The 13,591-nt window shown below is 32.6% G+C and overlaps 1 long non-coding RNA gene across 1 annotated transcript; it reads left to right on the top strand.

Annotated features, from left to right (window-relative positions):
* Positions 1 to 3,530: 3,530 nt before the first annotated feature.
* LOC114369688 lies at positions 3,531 to 3,922 on the top strand. The gene is made up of 3 exons (XR_003657682.1): positions 3,531 to 3,612; positions 3,707 to 3,814; positions 3,905 to 3,922. It is a non-coding gene; the product is annotated as an uncharacterized LOC114369688 (long non-coding RNA).
* The last annotated feature ends 9,669 nt before the right edge of the window (positions 3,923 to 13,591 follow it).

Here is a 13,591-nt window from a genome sequence, read left to right as displayed (position 1 = left end):
CTAGTATATGACAAATAAACCCAAAGAGAGAGGGGATAAGAAGAGGAAAAATAATATTCATAATGTCATACAACCATGGAATATTAAGGTAGTTATTCTTAACCAAGATTAAATGCAACTGCAACAATATTCATGGGATGATATTTCAAGAAGTACACCTAGATAACTTGCTAAGAGGTACGTCGTCTATTTATTATTAAGCATAAGTAAAGCTGCAAAACAAGCAATGTATCTTTCGAATAATTATTAGCTTCATTGCTGGAAATAAAAAGCATTATAAGAAGTTGAGTTTCATCTATTTTACTATTTTACTATTTTACTATTTTATGTTATGTAATTATATATAAAATTATTTTATGAAATTATATATTTTTTTAATTCATTAGACGTCTATTATTTGAGTTCTTTTTTTTTGTAATTTTAAAAATTAAAACGTTATGGATAATTTGTCGACACTAGAATCGTAATTTTGGATATTAAACTAAAGCTTAAATATATTTTTTTATTCATAAAATTGAAAATGTGTGTTTTTCAAGCTTGTAAAAATTTAGTACATTTTTCATTTTAATAAAACTTAAATGTGTTACTGTTTTTGTCTAAAGCAAGATTAAGATATATGAACCTATATGTATAATTACATTTAGATCAATTATATACTTAACTGATGCAAAAAATTATAATCATAGATTTAACTACAACCTAACTTAACCTTGTCTCGTGCCAAAAAAATTATGTATTTTAATTTTACAAAAATAAAAAATATATTAAAAAAATTATAAGGACAAAAAAGTAAATTTCTAATTTTATGTGGATGAAAAAAATTAACCTTAAATTAATCATTAATAACAAAGTTTTTTTTCAAATTTATTGATTATGGTTCTCTCCTCTTTTACTCAAAATTGTTTATAAAAAACTATGAGCACATTCTACTATTTAATTTAAAGATAATTTGTCAGTACGAAAAATAATTAATCCATGCTCAACAATTAGATAATAATTTAATTAATTATAACATTTTAAATAGTAGGTGTTTAAGCAAATACTATGGGGGAAATTGAAGCTAGCAGATTTTGGACCATGAGAAGTTATTTTGGAAATAGTGAGCCCTCCAGAATTGGATCGGCTTTTCCATTTGTCTATTGTCATTAAAAAAACATTAATTCGGCTATGAACCTTCACGATGGTACCATGGTAACAGATTCTGAGATGATCAAAGATTTTGATGAATTAGCCCCTTTAGGTGGGATTTCTTACTTTAAGGATGAAGTTATTCAAGTCATTCCTAATGATGTACAAATAAAAGATGAGATTTTCGACATGGATAGCATCAAAGCACCAAGTTCGGATTGTATATATACACGCAATGTATATTCTACCAATCGGATATTGTTAGAAGCTCTATTTGGGAAGTGGAAAGGAAGATTTTTTATTAACCCAAAGAAAGTAAAGTTTGTTAATGATATGCAATTGGTGATGCTTATTCTGAAAGTGAAAAACCACAAGACCTAAAACAATTTCGTCCCATAAGCCAATGCATGTAATGTTGTTTATAAGGGAGTAACAAAGATTATTGCTTGCAGATTAAAACCATAAGGACTTTATTGTTACTACAAATCAATTAATGTAGCATATTATATCGGGTAGACATAGTACTGACGACCACATAGTGGTGACTCAAGAAATATTTATTAATACAAGAATGTTGAAGGGTAAGAAGGGTAACTGACAAAGTTGACTTGGAAAAAACCTACACCAGACTAAGATGTGAATTTGTGTTGCGAATTTGTGTTGCATACCTTTAGATTGGATTTCAAAAACATTTCCTGAATATTATTTGAACTTCTATGGGTTTTTTTACTTTGCAAGTAATCATCAATAAGGCTAGAACGAAAAAATTTGTGCTTACTAGAGGTATCCAACAGGGGATTCATCACTACTAAGAAAATAATTTTCTACGACGGTTCTAAACAACATACAAAGACGATTATCGATTGTCGTAGAAATTAACGTCGTTGAAAGTTAACACTTTCAAGGACCGGTAAGAACACATCGTCTTAGAAACTTTCAAGGACGGTGCTTACATAAGCACCGTCTTAGAAAGTAAGCTTTCAAAGATGGTACTTACGTAAGCACCGTCCTTGAAATAAAGATTATTTTTAGTTATTGATATTTTTTCTGAAAGAATATTAAAATTTATTTAAAAATAAGGATTGAAATGATAGATTAAATAAAAATAAGATTGAAAATTCCTGACACATGTTCATAGAAACAACAACATATTAAAAAAAATATTAAAAAGTAGCTCCTAATTAAATAATTATTTTAAACAAAAATTGAGAGTACCAATTAAAACTTTGACAGCCTCCAAGATATTATCCCTAACGGCAAACATGGAGAGAACCTGAAAAAACGAAAAAAGACTATATATTACGCTAGAAATCAAATGTCCTTAAGTTTATAATGCAATCATATATTTGATATACAAACCCAAGGTAAGTAGGTAACCTAAGATGAAGACATATTGGGTTGATTAATAATGATTCTTCATTCTCATTATGGAAAAGATATGAAAATTAATAATAAATACCTCATTTATCAGCTTATCCAATATGGTTTTTTCATATTGAGCTACCACTGCCTTGCATTCTTGGCTCACAACACCAACCGCTCCAATTGCATGATTGATTTAAGCATTGGCACCCTTAAATATACAATGGTGGCAGCATATTCTCATTCAAAATGAAGAAATAGATTATCGAAAAATATAACAACTTAGTATAGAGATGAGGCAATGCTATAAACTCACAAGTTTGACAATTGAGTTAACAACGATAGGAATGCTTCCATTTAACTGATTTGATGATAGTGACCTGAACTTATTAAAAAAATAGAAACTTGCATAAGGATATAGATACAAATTGGTGATGAACTGATGATATACATATAAGTTATAATTATGTTTGCTTTAATTGGTGATGAAGTGATGATAAAGAATGCAATTGTAGAATCTAAGTTGGAAAATCACCTTCCCTATGCAAGTCCATTTATTATTAGTGTACCTAATAAATTACATGAGGACTGAATAATAAAATTCAATACATCAATTAATGCAAACTTTCCATATTAATCGTTGTATAGAATCTCAAACAGGAAACTAAGTTTCACTCACAATGCTCATAATTCATTATATAATACATCACATCATATATAAAAAAAACCATGTAACTATCATTGATGTGAGTAAAACAAATACATACCTCAAAAATACGGTCAATAACAATAGCTACAACTGAGATTAGAGTAGTGGCAAACCAAACACAACAGTCTAGATTGAAGTCCTAAGTAGGTGGGACAAGAATTTACTTCAAAAGTTTTTCTGTCAAGGTAGTACCTACAACCAAAAAACACATTCTCAGAGATTCAAACACATTCTCAAAGATATAGTAAGAATTTGATTCTGAAAATTTAATGTACTAGCTAAAACATGTTACATTTTATTATTCCAAATAATATGGTTTGTCATGTGTGCTTCTATAGATTAATCTTCATCCTGTCTTGGATAAAACCACTTATCATCTAGTCAACAAGGAAAGACTAGCTAAGATGAAGAAGGTAAGAGTTTATTGGAACATGTTTTTGCTCTCAATTATTTACAAAAATCAAGTGATGCAAATTCTTTTCTGTAATGATGTTGTCCCTATTACAGGAAGCAATTCTTATAAACTGCAGTAGAGGACCTGTTATTGATGAAGCTGCACTTGTGGAGCATTTAAAACAGAACCCGATGTTTCGAGTAGGCCTTGATGTGTTTGAGGTAACTGACCCTTCTTTTGTCACTTAATAATTGGATTCAATATTACAACAACCACTTTTTAAGTCTGTGTGAAATTGAAATATTTATTAGGAAGAGCCCTACATGAAACCCAGGCTTACAGAGTTGAAGAATGCCATTGTGGTACCCCACATTGCATCTGCCTCCAACGTAATTATTATAAATCCTAACCCCTATAATATAGGCAAATTCCAACCAGTAACTAGTGTCCTTAGGGCACTGGTTAAGAAATTGATAGTAAAAAGTTTTTTATTGGGAGACACAATTGCATTTTCCATGTTTTTTTGTGCTTCCCTATGATTTACATATTAAATCTCTCTTTTTAATTTCTTAATCTGTATCCTTTGGGCACTAGTTAGCAAGACCCTATAGTATTATGCTAAAGGATTTTCAGTATTAATATAGTCTTTTATGCTTGACTAACTTTCAATTATTTCATGTAAATGTACTTTCAGTGGACTCATGAGGGAATGGCTACACTAGCAGCTCTAAACGTGTTGGTATATGTCTCTCCATGTTTGACTTATTTTTGTGGTCACTGTAAATTCTAAGTGTGTCATAAAACTGATTATAGTCCTTAATTATAAAATGTGCAGGGGAAGATCAAAGGGTACCCAGTTTGGTTTGATGCCAATAGGGTGGAAGCATTCCTCAAAGAGAATGCTCGACCACCAGCTACATGCCCAAGCATTGTTAATGCAAAAGCCCTAGGTAATAACATTTTATACACTTGAGATAATATAAAACTTACAGAAGAAAAATAAAATCTTACTAGTTAAAATTAGTTTTTTGGAGAAGTTAAAAAGTTTAATTCATTTTTCCTTTTTTCTAATTGAATTCAAATCCAAGATATTGTGCATTGAAACAAAGATCTTTATAAATTATCCAACATATTGCAGGTTTATGAATTACTTTATATTTGGAGATTACCCTGATATAATGAAAAAGAAAGTTGGCTCAATGCTTCCATCCTTCACTCAAAAGGAATCAAATCTGGTCGGGCTCAATTCATTTCTTGGGAATAAAATTTTACTACTCACTTGTCAAGAACAATCCTAGCAGACTGCAGAAGGAGAATAGAGATTACATAGTAGATATATCGGTGGAAATTGAAAGTATGTCACAAACTGTTTGTCTGGGCTATTTTTATTGGACAACCAAATTATATATCAAAGCTCAAGAAGTTACCTATATATAAATGTTTCTTTATTGTGTGAGGTATCCTTAACTTCATTAATCAAGATACTTCTTATGAATGGAATTAGACATATTTACATCCAAATTAGGACATAAAATCTAATTCTCAATCAATGGAATTATCCTTAACTTCATGGCTACAAGGTGAAGTGGTGGAAGAGAATAAGAGAAGTGATTCATGTGAAGGGAAATGAGATGGCATATAGGAATTTGGAAGTTTTCTTATCCATTTGTTGTGTATGCTTCACTAATACATCGTAAAGTTTAAGTTTTCCAATTTAAGCAATAAGCACTTGGAATCTAGTATAGTATAAGTGGTGACAATCAATCTACCAGGGGGAGAGCATAATCAAAGCTCATCCTCCCATGTCTCTTCCTATATTCCTATATCTACCTCAATGCAAAGAGAAGAACTCAAAGATCCAGAAAATTCTACCCAATCAGAACATGAACCTACACAAAAACAAGTCAAGGGGGAGAATTAAAAAAAAAATCCAAGGAGAATTTCATTTTTTCCCAAAGTTTTCAACATTAGATCTCATGTTGTATTTAGTTTATTCAATCACCATATACAGAGCCAGATTGGGAGAAAGTCATAAAAAGTAACAAAGAAGGTATTGATACAGTTAATGATCTTGATCTGCCCATTATCTCTCACACAACAAACAAGTCAAGGGAAATTTCAATTTTTTCCAGAAGTTTTCAGCAGGAGATCTTCTGTTCATTTGCTAAGTCAATCTCCATATATGAAGCCAAATATCAAGAAAACCCCAAAAGTAACAGAAGTGGTAATGATATACAATTGATGATCTTGATCTGCTCATTGCTCTAAGGAGTTAGGAGTTGAACACAACATCCTATATCCAGTTATCTTTCATATTCTAACCTATCTCCAAGTTATAGATTTTTAGTTACAGAACTGGACCATATATAGATTCCTAACTCAGTTTATGAAGATTTGAAAGATCAGAACTATAAAGTTGTTGTTCTAAAGGAAATGGATGCACTAAATGAAAATAAGACTTGGGAAATTACTCTTTCAAAAAGGAAAGCAGGTTTTTGGATGCAAATAGATTTTTAGCACAAAGATGAGTGCAGAAGGAAAAATAGATAATTACAAGACTAGTTGCCCAAGGCTATACCCAAACTCATGGTATGGATTATGAGGAAACGTTTGCCATGGTATACCCAATTAGATCCCAATTTCTTATGTAGCAAACTTGTATTGGAGACTATACCAAGTGGATTTAAAAAATGATTTCTTGAACGGGAAGTTAGAAGAAAAACTTGTTGGATCAAGTGGCCTTGGAATAATTAAGAAGGGGGGTTGAATTAATTATTAATGTGCCTTGACTAATTAAAATTTATCCTTCTTAATGTTACTAGATTCAATTAGGCTTTTACTACTAAGTTAAGAAGGTAAAGAACAATAACTTAACCAAAAGTAAAGTGGCAATTAAAAGTACACAACGGAAATTAAAGAGTGTAGGGAAGAAGAAGACAGACACAAGATTTATACTGGTTCGGCCACAATCTGTGCCTACATCCAGTCTCCAAGCAACCAACGGTTCTTGAGATTTCTTTCAACCTTGTAAAATCCTTTACAAGCCAAAGATCCACAAGGGATGTACCCTCCCTTGTTCTCTTTGAACAACCAAGTGGATGTACCCTCCATTTGAACTGATCCACAAGAGATGTATCGTCTCTTGTTCTCAGTATAACAACCCAAGTAGATGTACCCTCTACTTGTGCCACAAAGGATGTATCCTCCAATGTGTTAAGACAAAGAATTCTCAGGCAGTTAGTCCTTTGAATCTTTGTAAGGGGAAACAAAAGATATCTCAGGCGGTTAGTCCTTTGAAGTCTTTTGTTTAAGGGGAAGGGAAGAATCAAAAGAATTCTCAGGCGGTTAGTCCTTTGAATTCTCTTGGAAAGAGAGAAGGGAGACACAAAAGAATTCATGCGGTTAGTCCTTCTATTCTTTTGGCAAAGGGAGAAGTGAATGAAGAAAAAGAATAGCACAAGTTTTTGAACAAAGAACTTTTCTTGGAAGAGAAAGTATTGAACAAAAACTCTTAGAAAGATGAAGAGAAATGAATCAGAAAGTTCTGTAAAAAACTTGTTATAAAACTTTTTTTGAAACTCATGCCATGGTCACATATTTATAATTACTTGATGACTCAAGTTAAAGTTTGTGACTCTTGGCAATTTCTTTAAAACTAGTCACCTTTTAAAAATTGTGAATCTTTTGAAAACTAGTCACTTAAAAAGTTGTGACATTTGAAAAAATCTTCAGAAACAAGTCACTTTATGAATTGTGACTTTTGGAAATTTATTTTTCGAAATCAGTCACTGGTAATCGGTTACCATCAAGGTGTAATCGATTACACATCAACAGATGTGACTCTTCATGTTTAAATTTTGAAAATCAAAATGTTTAGAAACTCTAGTAATCGATTACAAGTATTGTGTAATCGATTACACAAGTTTAAAATGATTTGAAAATGTTTTATCACTAGTTGTGACTCTTGAAATTTGAAATCTAATGTTTTAAAATATTGGTAATGGATTACATGATTATGGTAATCGATTACAGCTTTGTAAATCAGTTTTGAAAACAATGCTGGCTACTGGTAATCGATTACTACCTTTTGGTAATCGATTACCAAAGATTAAAACTCTTTGGTAAAAGATTTTGTGAAAAATTCTTGTGCTACTCAATGTTTTGAAAAACTTTTTTAGTACTTAACTTATCTTGATTGAGTCTTCTCTTGATTCTTGAATCTTGATCTTGATTCTTGAAACTTGATTGAATCTTGAAACTTGATTATTCTTGAATCTTGATTCTTTGAAACTTGATTCTTGAAGCTTTTTGACTTCTAATTCTTTGGAACTTGCTTAACTCTTGATTCTTTGGCATCATCAAAATAATCTTGGAAGGCATTGCTTCCACAAAACTTTATATGAAACTACTCCTAGGATTTGAAGGATGGAACAATAATAGTGTGTATAGTCAGAATTCGTAGTTAAAGACCTTGGGCAGCTACAACACTTTCCTGGGATGGAAGTGACCAGAAGCAGGAAGGGTATTTTCATCTCCCAAACGAAGTACACTATTGATTTGCTTAAAGAAATAGGGAAACTAGGAAGCATACCTACAGTACTATGAAATACACCATTTTATGAAATAGTATACTGAAATATAAAATCTAGCTGCTTTAAAGGTTTATTATCCTAAGCAGCTATTAGTGCTACCAACCCCAAATAACTTTAGTGGGATGACTATTATATTGAAGACTATAGGTACAAGATAAATAATTTATTTAACTTTAGTGGGATGATCAAAATAAAATAATTTTTTTCCAAAACTTAAAGACATTCATAATTAACAATAAAAAGAGACAAGTGAAAATAATGTGGAGCATTGAGTAGTTAGAACTCAAAACAAAAACAGGAAAAGGAACAAAGAATCAAGGATAAATGTCAATCAGAAGTCAGAATAAAGCAACTCAGTAGACCTGTGTGAACAGAAAGACCTGGACATGCATCAGGAGCAAATCACCAGAGGACAATGAGCATTAGATCAGGGGTTGACTCAGTGTTTGCATCAAATGACGAAAGATTTCAAACCCTGTAAAAGGTCTTCTAATGAAAGAAAGAGAGGAGAAATCATAAAAATGTATAAAAAAAATTAGTTGAAAAACTAAGAAATTGGTGGCAATAAAGGGAATTTGTCCTTGTACACCGTAGTGGCTATGATTTTGCAAAATACTGACCACGACGTGATTGACTTCTTGTAGTGGCAACCCACTATGATGTGACAATTGTTCTCTAACTACTCAGATAAGAATATGGTGACAAAATTCAGATCAAATGTGCAACAAATATACTATGGAATAAACTTTACAACCTAATCATCATGTTAGATGGATGGAAACTTGGAGTACATCTAGAGCATTAAAATGTTGAGATTTGAAGCACAAAAAACAAGCAACATAAAAATCACATATGGCAACAAGAAAATTATTAAGACAAACAAATCCATTAACAATATCAAGCATGCTGGCACCCCATATTTGACAATCAACAAGACTATCCTTAGTGAAAAAAAGGTAGCTAAAGATGAAAAAGACACACCGACATTGCAGCTAAGGATATACTTATGATCAATCATATATGAAAATATGTCAGAAGTCATAACAAATACTTTTAAGATTTTTCTTTTGCAATAGCTTCCATAGCCATAACTTTACAGTTAATTATGAGAAAATATATTAAATCAGCGGTAGCAGAGACAAAGGCTAAGAACTAATGACTTCATATTTAGGGAAAGACTTATCCTTATATGAAGCGAGTGATTTCCTTTGCAATCTTGTAAATATTGGGCCAGTTTGGGATCTCTGAGTTGTGGCCCATCCCATTTTCTTCTAATATAAACCTACTTAATCATTGACTTCTGTCATACCCTAATTTCGTCTGGGGACTATTGTTTGATGGCATGCAACCTTTGATTGACCGCTTCGAAGTACTTAGCACCCTTTGTTGCACAATATGTGAAGTCCCGAGACGCGCCGGAAATCAAAAGAAAGCATGGTTACGCGATCCGTGAAATTCCGTAATGTGGCGGAAACCAAAAGGAAGTATTGTTACACAATCCGTGAGTTTCCGTAACTCCTTCGAAAGCTAAAAAAAAGTAAATATATGATCCATAAGGTTCTGTAGCCTTACAGAAAGAAAATAAGTATCGTTACGAAATTCGTAAAGTTTCGTAACGTTACGGAAAAAGAATAAAAAAAAACAAAAGGGATGCATTTAGTAAAAAAAGGGGGTGTAAATAGCAATCAGGCCCACTTGGGCCTTCCAGTTTCTTCCTCCAGAAGGCGGTTGCTTCTGGAGGAAGCAACCTGGCTCGCCTGGGCGAGCTGGGTGGTAAGCTCCTCCCCTATTTTGCTATAAATAGGGGGAGGAATGAAGAAGGAAAGGGTTCAGCCTTCTTGGCACTTTGTATTCTCTTAAAATTGCTGAGGAAAATTGTTTCCGTGAAGAAAATCCAAGCCGAGGCGCTTCCGTAACGTTTCCGTGGGTAATTGCATGAAGATTTTCAACCGTTCCTCGACATCCATCGTTCGTTCTTCGTTTTCTTCGGTCTTCAACTGTTAAAATGAATTCCGACCGTTCGGTTGTGTCGTAACCACGTTGGAAATAAAAAAAAAAGAGGTAAAATAATAATATAAATCGAAAAATACCTTTTAGTAAATGAAGCGAAAAAATCAATCGGACGTTTTCTCTTTGGGATTTCTCATTCTTAATTGAATTGACTAATAACTAAAGTGAAACTAAGGCTAAAATCAACCCGCCTAGTCAAGCTCGTCCACAAAAAAGTCACTAAAAAAGGATTTGAAAGTTTATTATCTCAGTTTTCCTTACCAAGTAAATGGATCATTTTTAAGGTCCAATGCCTTAAGATGATCACCTTTCAAGTAAAAAAGAATCGCTCGATTCACTCTTAAAAAAGAACTACGTAGGTCTGATTTCCTCTTCGATGGAGGGTACGTAGGAGCAAGAGCCCCGCTTTTGTCGACCTCAAAAATAAAAAAGAAATAAAAGGTAAGATATCACAATTTCACAATTCTAAAAAATAGGTTGTTGCCCTTTGAGACAAACGTGAGAGGTGCTAATACCTTCCTCAAATGTAAATACAACTCCCGAACTTAGAATTTTCATTTTGACCGGTTTCCTTCGGTTTTTCCGATGTTTTCCACAAATAAATGTTGGTGGCGACTCCGCGCATCTTTCCTCCTTTGGAAAGCGCACCCGTTAGCCTCGTCTCGCACGCCCGCAAAAGGGCATGTTGCGACAACTTCATTGGCATGAATCACAAATTTCAGCATCAAAAACTCAATAAATAGAATCAAAAGGGTTAAGAAATATCATAATAGAAGAGATAAGAATAAAAAGGTTCCAATCCAAGAACTAAGACAGAACTCTCACTTACCCCAAAGGCTAATCTCAAATTTCATCGAAATCTATGTTTACAAAATGTTTAGAGCATCATATTAATATTTCTAACTTAAAATGTCCATTTGGCACAAGAGCCCAACAACCTAAACACCTGCTAACTAACAAAACTAAGAAGTCAATTACAAAGTCCTAATAAAGTAGTATATTAAGGTGTTGCATAATATTAGGGCCTCAATCTTAAGAAAGTGCTTCATAATATTAGGGCCTCAATCTGCAAAGTAGTATATTAAGGCTCTTATCAATTAATTCGGAGGCTTTTTTTGTTATTGGATTCATCCATTTATTAGTCTATGTGGGGGGACTGTGAGTGGTGTCATCTAGATACCGATCCCTGTGGAAAAGTTGTCTTCTCCTTGGATTCTAGATGTTTTGAGTTTGAAGAGTTATGCTTATGTGCTTCATAAAAAAATCATTCCTAGGTCTTGGGAAGCAAATGTTGCATCCACAATTATAGCAAGATTTTTGTGTCCTTGATATACAGTAACTAGGGGTGAGAATAGGTCAGGCCAGGCCAGGCTTTAAAAGGCCTGAGCCTAGCCTACGATGAATTTTTTAGGCCTGAGCCTGACCTATAGCCTATCAAAGGCTTTTATCTTGGCTCGGCCTGGCCTGGCCTTTTTAAAAGCCTTCTTCACAATAAACCTTTAATATTCCTTTGATAGTTGTTTTTACCAAAAAATAAATAACACACCTTCTATAATAGGCTAAACAAGGCCTTAATATATAATTTGGCTTAATTTTTAATCTAACGTTAATATAGTTGGTAGTCCTACAAATATATTAATAATATAAACTGAAATCACCAGATGATATAAACTAATCTAAAACAAAAAAGAACCTCATACTTGAGGTAGCATCATCCAAGTCTATCAAACCAACATATTAACTATTACAAACAAAAAAACTACATCTCCTTTCCATTTGAACAGAATTGGTACATAAAATATCTACCAATAAGATTAATAGTAACGCCATTTCATCATTAGCTTCTCCAGATCATACACAATCACCATAAGAATTTCAATGCATCATGCAAGCTTTCTAACTAGACAAGATAATCAAAACTTCAATGTGATTTGTATCTCTTCTTTTTTTGCCTTCAAAATAAGAAGAAAAATACATATATGTTAGTTACTAGACTGAAAAACACTACATAAATAAATGAACAAGTTGCTAAAAAATGATTAACTATTACTTATAAAAATTATAATAAGTAATATTAACCTTTGATTTTTTTCTTCACATTATATTTCTGATGAAACCAATCTCCACCACAAATTAGAGCTTCAACAGATTCTTCGTTTAATTTAGAGCGAAATTCATCAATTACTCTACCTCTAACACTAAATGTGGACTCCGATGCCACAGTTGAAATTGGAATAGCTAGTATATCAACAGCCATCTTAGACAATATCTTATATTTCATGCTATTGTTCCTCCACCAGTCCAAAGCACTAAAGGAATTAGTGTTAGGAACATAAATACCTGGAATCATAAACCATGATAGCATGAGTCATTGTAATCTTATGAAATTCCCTTATCTTTTCATTAGAGTATCTAACACCAGGCATGAGTCATTGTAACCTTATGCATGAGTCATTGTAATCTTATGCATGAGTCATTGTAACCTTATGAGTAACCTTATGAAAATCAGGGTTTGCATATTGGAAGGCCCACATCTAAATAGAATCCTCAACAACACTAAAAGGATATTCATGAACCATGATAGCAGTTGCAATTATTTCCCTCATCTTTTCGTTAGAGTATCTAACACTAGGAATCATAAAAGGGATATTTGAATTTGAAGGCATGAGTCATTGTAATCTTATGCATGAGTCATTGTAACCTTATGAGTAACCTTATGAAAATCAAGATTTGCATATTGGAAGGCCCACATCCAAATAGAATCCTCAACAACACTAAAAGGATATTCATGAACCATGATAGCAGTTGCAATTATTTCCCTCATCTTTTCGTTAGAGTATCTAACACCGGGAATCATAAAAGGGTTATTTGAATTTGAAGGCATGAGTCATTGTAATCTTATGCATGAGTCATTGTAACCTTATGCATGAGTCATTGTAATCTTATGCAAGATTCATTGTAACCTTATGAGTAACCTTATGAAAATCAGGGTTTGCATATTGATGTCCCAAAACTACATTGCCTTTGTAATGAAAAAGCTATCTAAATATAATAGTTATAATGACATGCAAAAGAGTATTGATAGAAATCATATATCACGAAGTAACAGAAAACCAACGTGAACATGCCTAAATCAAGAATTATAATGAAACTTGTTAAAGGAATAAGAGGATGAAAGAAAAAATGGCAAGGTTTTGAAGTTTTACCTTTATCAAAGCTTGAAGTGAAAAGGATACGATTTTTGTTTGCTCTACTTTTTGTTAGTTGTGTTCTCTATTTTACTTCGACAGAGAGAAACTTAATAGGAAAAGGAAACGTTAAAAGGAATAGGAAAATAAGCCAATAAAAATACTGAGGAATATAAAGGGAATGAACTGAATCTCTTAAAACTAGTAA

This window comes from Glycine soja, chromosome 10, assembly GCF_004193775.1.
Source record: "Glycine soja cultivar W05 chromosome 10, ASM419377v2, whole genome shotgun sequence".
In the NCBI taxonomy this organism is placed as follows: Eukaryota; Viridiplantae; Streptophyta; class Magnoliopsida; order Fabales; family Fabaceae; genus Glycine; species Glycine soja.
Note: the sequence above shows the minus strand (reverse complement) of the source record. Positions and strands in the feature narration are given on the sequence as shown.